Genomic DNA, 5,494 nt, shown 5'->3' with positions numbered 1-5,494 from the left:
CGTCACTGCCAAACTAATTTCTTCTTTTAACCCCCCATAAAACAACTCAGTTTATGTGCTTCAGGCAAATCAGCCACCCTATTGGCTAAAACATCAAAGTGTTTTTTATATTCTTCCAAAGATCCCCCTTGTTTCAACTTAGACAAAGTTTTCATTGGATCATCATAAGACCCCATACCAAATCTAGTTTGTAATGCTTTAGCAAATTCATCCCAAGTAGAAAAATAATTCGACTTATGTAATTCTTGAAACCAAATTAAAGTTGTACCTTCCATATGAAAAGAAAAAATCTTCAGCCTCTGAAATTCTAGTGTAGAATAGTGATCAAAGAACTGTTCAGCCTTGTAACACCAATTCAATGGATCCTCCCTAATGAGTGCCAAATATGGTATATTTGGGCCCCTTAATTTACATTAGTTAATCCTTTAGCTGTGACGTTATCTAATATTTTGTTTTAGTTTTGTGTTTTTAGTCATTTATAGGTCGTTGAAGAAAAACTACAGCTTTAAAGGGAAAATTGCTAAGTCTCAAAGGAAAGTCGAAAAAAAGAGCCTCCTAGAAGTAGGATTGAGCGCACCTTCTTGCGTTCGAGCACATGTGCGCTCGATCCCAGGTGGTTCGCGCTCGAGGGCACCCACAACCACAAACATACCATCAGCGCGCACACAATGCACTGCAAGAGAAGATTCTCATGCCCGAGTACGATCGAGCGCATTAGCCATGCGCTCAAGCATACTCGTCTGATAGCTGGTGGCAAAGACTCATTTTCCAAGCCAAATTGGGTTTTCAGTCTTATTTTTGGACTGGGAGACAGACCTATGATTTTTCTAGGATTACTAGGGCTTCTAGGACTTTCCTAAGCCTATAAATATAGACTGCTATGCATATACAAAGTATAGACTAGTTTTGGGGATACAATTTTGGAGACAGAATGTAATCCACAGCTTTTATTTTTAGTTTAGTTTTTCTTTAGGTTTAGGGTTAGGTTTTAGTTTCATAGTCATGTAAAGCTAAATTCTCAACTAAGGCTGGGGATGAAGCCTCATCGATAAGAACAACGATACTTTTATGTATGTTTTTATTATTCCAATTTTATTGAGTTTATTATTTCAATTGTTTTACTTATTTTCAATCGTGTTGAATGAATCTTGGATATCTTGTTGTGATTCAAGGATATACTTGATGATTTAGGATAATTTCACATGATTGATTGCTTGGTTTTATAGGTTTTTGGAATAAAAGAAAGCATTCCTAGAAGTATCAGACTTAAAGGATAAAATTGGGTAAAAGCTAGAAGACTTGAGGCAAGCAAAAGCATTCTGGTAGTACGATCGAGCTCAGGAGACATACGATTGATCGCACTGCGATCGAGCGCAGAAGACATATAATCGATCGCACTGCGATCGAGCGCACACGAGCTGTGATCGAGCGCACCCGTGCGCTGGAAGACTTGAGGCAAGCAAAAGTATTCTGGTAGTGCGATCGAGCTTAGGAGACATACGATTGATCGCACTGCGATCGAGCGCAGGAGACATACGATCGGTCGCACTGCGATCGAGCGCACACGGGCTGTGATCGAGTGCACCCGTGCACTGGAGAACAATGAGCTGTGGCCAGATTGCCCTTTCCTTCCATATTAGGGTATTCCAAGTCCCACATGTAATAGGACTAAACCCTACCAATTTTTTAGGTTTACTAGTGCAATAAGAACTTCTAAAGCCCTATAAATAGACCTCTAAACCATGAGAATCATCTTTGAAAGGAGACAACTTTGGGGAGAGGAATTGGAGGCTACTTCTAGGAGTGGTTTTCGGTTCTTTCTTTCCCTTTTCTTTTTAGTTTTATCTTAATTATGTGTAACTAAATCTTAAGGAGGGCTAGATTGAAGCCCTTATTATATTTATTTAATATTTCTATATTGGCGCCTTTTTGATAATCATATTGTGTTGCTTAACTTGATTAATTTCTGTTTTCTTGAATTTCTCATATGTATGTGCTTGGCCATTATATGCATGTGGTATAGATTAGTTAATTAAATCAATTTGGATGATCGAGTCCTGGGTTTAATAAGAGTACAAAAGAAATCCACACCGGGTTCTTGGGTTAATCAACATGGGGAACCGGGAGTTGACACCCATGCCCTAGGCCTCATGTGTTTGTCAATTTCCACAAATTTATGCTTTCTTAAAGAACAATTTAGTAGACACCCATGCTAAATCCTTTAAGAAAGAAAAAAATTAGAGTATACACCCATGCCTAATTCGTTGCTTAGGAAAATCAACAGCTTAAGGACTAGACACCCATACCCTTAGGTTGGCAAACATTAAGTGTTCATAATATGATTAGATCATTGGCATACTGTTATATTATCTATATATGATTAGTGGTGGATATCAAATCCTTACCTTTTCATTTATCTTTATATTTTTTTTTTTAATTTTTTTTTTTCACAATATCAATTTAGTGACAAGTTGATATTTTTATTAATTTGAAGCAAAATCAACAATCTCCGTGGGATCGATCTCGTACTTGCTGCACTATACTATCGTTTGATCTTGTGCACTTGCGAGTAAAACGTACTAAATATTATTTATTAATTTAGGTAGTATTTGGCACAACATGTTTTTGGCGCCGTTGTCGGGGATTGTTTGATTTTGTTTAGAATCTTTTTTTTCTTTTAATTTATTTTTGTTTCAAATTTTTCTGTTTTTCTAGTTTTTTCTCGCAGTTCCTGTTCCGACTCTGAAGGTGTGCTCGAGCACCCAACTAGGGCGATCGAGTGCACCAGTGCGATCGAGTGCACCTCACGGTGCAATCGATCACACATCTGGACAGCAGCACATAAACAGTTCTAATTATAGATCTGATTTTTTTCTTTTCTTTTCATGCAAGGTCAGTTGAGTCTGCATCTTCGTAAGTTTTATTTTTAATTTTGTTTTTGTTTTTTTTTTTTTTGTCTTTTAACTTTTTGTTCTTTTATTTTCAATTTCACACATGTGGGGAGGCATTCCGACGCCCCATGGACCATGTTCATTATGCCATGACCTAAAACACTATGTTAGAGAATGTCCTTCAAAAAGACAAATTTCTAACGAGTTTTTTTGGGCATATGAACACATCGGGGAACGACAGCTATTTTGATTCTTATAACCTGTTGTGGAGCCAACAGTCTAATCTCTCATGGCAAGCTGAAGCTCCTGCAATTCAAGCACGACAACTTCATGAAGAGGAGCCATCTCCACAGTTATGTGGTCAATCCTATTCTTGTCTTAGCCCCAGTCTGAGACAATCCATTTTGAAGATAGTAGCTCATGAAGAGGACTCATCTCCCATATATGACTATTCCTATTCCTCTCCACCTCAGCAATACCAAGAAGAGATACCTCCTCCGAAGAATTCTGCTAGTTTAGAAGAAACAATGTCAGCTTTTCTTAGCCGTTGTAAGGCCAATAATCAACGGTTGCAATCCACCATGGAGGATGAGTGCACTTACTATTATGAGCAAACAACCACCACACTTGGGAATGAAGAAACTGTTGAAGAGAGTTTTTGTGAGCCAAGTCCTAAGGATCCGATGGGAGAGCATTTTGATCAAATTGGAGGTGACCTAGACCTGGACAAGCTACTTGAGCATGCTGAAACTTCTAATGAGCCAAGTCTTAAGGATCCTTTGGGAGTGTGCTTTGATGAATTTGGAGGTGACCTAGACCTGGACAAGCTACTTGAGTATGCTGAGACTTCTAATGAGCCTAGTCTTGAGGATCCATTGAATGAGTGTTTTGATCAGTTTGAATTTGACCAAGATCTTGACAAGTTCCTCAAGCAAGCTGAGATGTTTAGTGAGCCAAGTCTAGAGGATCCATTGGAAGAGCACTTTGCTCCATATGAATTTGATTTGGACCTTGACATGATACATGATTAAGCTAAGGCCTTATTGGATTCCACACCTGAGAACAACAAGGTGGAAGAAGAAGATGAACAAACTGAGGTTCTAAAGGAGCTACATCGGGAAAAGGAATAGAGCACTGAAACTTCTTCAACATTAGCCCATATTCCCGAATTACCAAGAATCCAAGAGAGAAGTCTGCTGGGGTTATGTGATGAGCAAATTGAGGACATCAAGATAGATGAATTCCCTGATTCCCGCCCGGATGAGAAACTGTTGGAGAAAACTCAAAGTGGTCCTCCCTAATCTATAAACAATTGGAATCACCTTGCAATAGAAAAAATTCATTCCCTTTGGTGCAAGAGAAGGAAAGACTGGTGCTTCAAGTTTAAAACGCCACAGTCTTGCTAAAGTCGTTAAACTTAGCGCTCATGGGAGGCACCCCATAGCATATCCTTTTTATTTCCTATTTGTTTTATTTTTCTATTGGTTATTTTTAGTTTCATTTTGTTTTCCCTTTGTTACTTAAGTGTTTTAATTTTCAGGAACAAGTGTGCTTCAGTTTAAGTTTGGGGGTATGCAATGAGCCATGCCATTCCAAACATGTCATCCATCTCTCGGGTAAGATCTTTCCATGTTATACACACATTGGGGACAATGTGCAATTTAAGTTTGGGGGTATGAGAGACACTTTATAAGCACTTTGTCCCATTTTTGAAAAAGAAAAAAAATATAAATATATGCATGTTCATGTTGTCTTAAAATTTTGGTTGATCTTATTATAAATTGTGATTTGATTCTCATTGGTGAGCTTAAAATTTTGAATACATGATCTGATGATAGGATTTTTCAATTTGGTTACTTGCTTTTGGCAGTTGAGAATTCACATGTTTGATATGATCTGCACAAACATATTAGCACATAATTTGTGGGGTATGACATAAAAGTCTGATGTGTGTGTTTCTATGTCTTGGATGAAACTGAATGACTTATTAGATGGATACTTTGGCATATTTATATATATAAAAAGAGAAAAAGAGTATAGAAAAAAAAAAAAAAAAAAAAAGGGAAAAAAAAATGATGATCATTAATAAGTTTTTCACTAAGTAACTGGACCTATTGCCTCAAAGCATTGAGTGTTCATGTCAAAAGGTGAAGAATTTTGATTTGGTAAATGTCATGGTTAAGTTGGTTTTGAGCCTTTTTTACTCGAGTTAGTAAGTCTTTAGGGGTGTTTTACACCTAATGCCCTAAAACCATCTGGTTTGGGAGTCATTGGCCTAACACTCGCAACATGGGTCAATTAGAAAGCTTAAGGGAACCAAACATTGCAGAACCACACCCAAAAAAAAAAGAAAAAAAGAAAAAAGAAAAATATGCCATTGTTGTTCACTCTAATGGGAATTTCAGTGAACTTTGAGATATTGAAACATTGCATATTGGAAATAATTAGAACATTCATATTTATGTGCTAGTTTACTTTACGCTGTTTCGAATCTGTGATGCCTTAACTTGTCTTTTGTAAGTAATTAGACTCTAAAATTCCAATTCATTATGAAGATAGAGTTTATCATTTTAAGCTTGCAAATGAATGAAAATCATGATTTT

This window comes from Corylus avellana, chromosome ca1 (genome assembly GCF_901000735.1).
Source record: "Corylus avellana chromosome ca1, CavTom2PMs-1.0".
In the NCBI taxonomy this organism is placed as follows: domain Eukaryota; kingdom Viridiplantae; phylum Streptophyta; class Magnoliopsida; order Fagales; family Betulaceae; genus Corylus; species Corylus avellana.
This window is presented reverse-complemented; position numbering follows the sequence as displayed.